The sequence below is a fragment of the Psammomys obesus genome, unplaced genomic scaffold (assembly GCF_907164565.1).
Source record: "Psammomys obesus unplaced genomic scaffold, mPsaObe1.curated_primary_1811, whole genome shotgun sequence".
NCBI classification, from domain to species: Eukaryota; Metazoa; Chordata; class Mammalia; order Rodentia; family Muridae; genus Psammomys; species Psammomys obesus.
The window spans coordinates 12,850,768-12,854,843 of record NW_026593286.1 but is presented as its reverse complement, the minus strand read 5'-3'; positions in this window follow the sequence as shown (position 1 = coordinate 12,854,843).

The window sequence follows — 4,076 nt, the reverse complement described above, 5'->3', positions numbered from 1 at the left end:
CAGTCTACTAATAGAGTCTATCCGGTCTCATCAGGACTGGCTGCATTGTCTTCCTCTGTGGCCTGGTTAGGCTGCCCCCAACTCAGGGGGAGGTGATCAAAGAGCCAGCCGCTGCGTTCATGTCAGAGACAGCTTTTGTTCCTCTTCCTAGGAAGCCCATTTGAAGATTGAGCTGCCATGGGCTACTAGAAAAGATCATCCTGAGTGAGGTATCCCAGAAGCAGAAAGACACAAATGATATACACTCACTTATAAGTGGATATTAGACATATAATATAGGATAATCATACTAAAATCTGTACACCTAAAGAAGCTAAGCAAGAAGGAGCACCCAGGGTAAGATGCTCAATCCTTACTCAGAAAGGCAAATGGATCATAGAACAATGTAAAAGAAATGCCTATTAAAAAGCAAAAAGAAAAACAAATGGGATAGACATTAGAAGAGGGTGAAAACAAGGAACAAGACAGGAGCTTACCAAAGGCTGACTTCTAACTCACTATTGCTCTGACCCATATTATATAGTGTGGAGGTCACAGACACATTCTACCAAACTCATCTTAGCTTTTGTAAGCTTGTGGTTGTGAGTAATTTTGAGAAGTTTGAGGGTGATTGACAAAGATGGAAAAGAGTGTAGTAAAAAAAAGTCTTCTTAGTGACTGATACTAGAGCATTTGGACAACAAAAGGCAAAATAAAAGACCCAAATTTAACCCCCAAACTTCTCAAAATTACTCAATAATAATAATAGTAGCAAATAAAAAGAAAGAAAGAAAACAAGACTTTTATTTCTTAGCAGAAGGGCCATTTTACACTCTGCTATGCTACTCTGTTAATATGCCTGATCTTCTGCTAGCAACACAATGACTTGATTATTAGAGTCATGTAAGCCTGAAAATCACATAGTGTGAGATTGTTCCAACTACCTTCTTTTCTGAATTTGTTTCAGAAATGTTTCCTTTTCTTTTACCTGCAAATATTAGAATTATTAATAGGATTAATAAGCTCAAAGTGCACTCTCGAATTTTTGTTAAAAGATGTAGTAAACTCTTAAGATAATTATAAAATAAAGATAATTGAAGTGTTTATTTGGTTGAGTATTCTAACTCCTGATCACAATGTGTCTCTTTTTTAGTTCTTAGTTTACCTTATTCGATTTTTTTTAGCATGAAAAATTGGTAAACTTAAATCCAGGCACTTTGTTTAGTGTAATGCGATGTACTTATTGCATTCTGTGTATAATGTTAGTTTCCTGTTGCTGAATGTTTGCCCGTAGGAAAATGATTGACTCTTGCACGATCTCATATTCCTCACTCTTGCCATTTTCACCAGCTACATCTAAGAGTATTTCTGTAGTTCTTTATGTTTTCATGTGAATGAAATCAAGTCACCCACAAATAGGATTGGTTTCATTTCTCTTTACAACTGGTGTAGATTTTAGCCCCTTGACTTTTTTTATAGACTTTTAGTTAAACAAAGACCATGCCTGTTTACTGAACCTTGAAATAAACCATACATGTTCACCTAATAGGTCCAGAAAGGCAAAATTATTGTGTAACTGCTCCCAAGTGACTAATAACATAGGCAAGGATTATAAATATGTACAGAACTTAGTATTTATTCTATACTGTCTATATAATTGTTAAAATAGAAGCATAAGAAAGTATTCCGAGAGACAGCTATTTTGAAGAAATTGAAAAGGTATATATCTGAAGTGCACATCAGAAACTTGGATGTACGAAGCTAAACTGTGTGGTAAAGTTGACCGGAGCAGTAAAGTCGGCGCTGGAGGGGATTACTGAAAGAGATGGTGAAATAGAACCAGGAAAATGATTCTAGCAGATTCCTTAGGGGCTTATTACATAAGAGCGGTGTCCTTCGCAATTAACACTAAAGATATGTGCCATCCTTTAACTGCCACATAAACAAGAGCAGTTGTCTCTCTCCTAGCTCCACCTATTCAAAAAGAAGTTGCATCTCAGGCTTGCTGATAGCTTCTGCACACCTTGAGTAGGTCACAGCCTGAGCAATCTAATGAAAACGCATTTAAGCACGGAGCCTCTGGGCTCCCGCGAGGCTTCCGCACTTATCCTTCAGGAGCCGTGAGCAGTGTCCGTGAATATTTGAAGGGGATTCTCAACTTTGCTGCCAGTCCCCGGCGAAAGCGTGTTTACATCCGTTAGCACGCAGGACCACACCTTCACCAGCCATCTAGGGGACTGACCTCTCTCTACACAGTCTACATAATCATCAGGAGTCCTGCAGAAACTAGCCTCTTTTGGATTCAGGCCCTGTTGGGTCTGAGCGCTCTGAAACTTTTTCTCTCCTATTGGCATGATGAACCAGAATATCCCTTCACTTTCATCTTAGAAACCTTTCTTGGACTCACTTCTACGGAAGTCAGGATAGGGAAAACAACATCCAACACTAGGTAATATTTTTTTCTTAATTTAACTAGCTATAGAAAGAAATCTGATTAGGGCCTTCATGGGGTCAGTGTGGGTGACATTGAAGATTTCTCCCAACCTAGGAAGATTGAGCATGGGTGCTCTTGCCAGGATGAGGGCTCTAGACGGTGTCAAATGGGTCTTTGAAATGTATTCCTTTAACATTTCTACAGCTTTGTTGGTGCAGAGATCTCAATGCTGCAAAGCGGTGACATCACTCCCCATTCCTGCTGGCTGGTAGCAGGAAAGCAAGTTTCTGTGGCATCTGTTTAGATTTTTGCTTCACGATTAAAAAACATAAATCTGAAAATGAATTCCAAGAAGGAATTTGGCTGATTGCAAACTCTCTGCTGTCCTCAAAGAGTTCGTGTTAGCAAATTCACATAGTTCATGGTAAAGTACACACAGACGTGCTGATGGGGGGCCTGCATAAATAGAATCCCTGCCATAGTTCGGTTTTCTTTTCATATATTTTCATTTTCCTCATTACAGGGTGATGATAGGGTGGAGTGAATAGTAATTAAGAATCAAGGATTTCTATCTCAGTCATTTAATTTGGCAATGATGATTATGAATGACAGAATACCAAAAACAAAGCCAGCAAAACCTAAATTTTCATCCCACTAATTGACCCAGAACTGATAAGTCTCTGGTATGCCAGGAACTGAGATTTCTATATCTGGCCCAGGTTTTTGTATCTAATCAGAACTTCCGTATAAGATCCAAACCCTTCACCTCCACTTATCTGCACTAGAGTTGTCTCCGTCTGGCACATCCGTATGTGATCTCCTTCCTCCTTCGTCCCCACAAAGCTTTCAGAGGATGGCAACACTGTCCTTCGAGCTGACAGGCCACTCGCCCCTTCACAGCTGCTTAAACTAAGAACTGAGAGGCCTTGGGACTGAGCTACCCCTGTGCCTAGGGATCGAAGAAATCACAAACTCACCTCTATCTAAGGATTTATCACCTCAGCCCTATTGAATGCTGTCTTTTTTATTTCTCAAGTAATTTACAAAAGTTTCTTTTAATATCTACTTCACGATGATTGTAGAATGCCACTGTATACCTTATGAAATTTCTATTATTTCAAATAAGCTTGTTGCATTTTTCTTTTTAAATTTTGTTTCTAAATACATTTTAATTAAAATATGATTACTTTGTTACATTTTTTTGATATGTATGGTTTATCTCTTAGCACAACTCATGTCTTTTCAATTTTGCATAAAAATAGAGTTATGAGTTGATTTTACTAATTCTTTGAGAATTTTGTATTGCACTTTGGTTGATTTTGCCCACTCTAACTCCTCCCAGTTTCATATCACCTTCTTACCCACCTGTCCTAGTTTGGTTTCTATTGCTGTGTTAAAAAAACCATGACCAAAAGCAACCCAGAGAGGAAAAAGCTTATTTCATCTTACAGCTGTAGTTATCATGGAAGAAAATCAGGGCAGAAGTCAAGGCAAAAGCCTGGAGGCAGAAACTGAGGCAGAGGCCAGGTAGGAATTCTGCTTACTTGACTTGGTCTCTGTAGCTTGCTCAACTTATACACCCCAGGATAACCTGTCCAGAGTTGGCACTGCTCACAGAGAACAGAGTCCTTCTACGTCAATCATTAATCAAGAAAATGTCCCA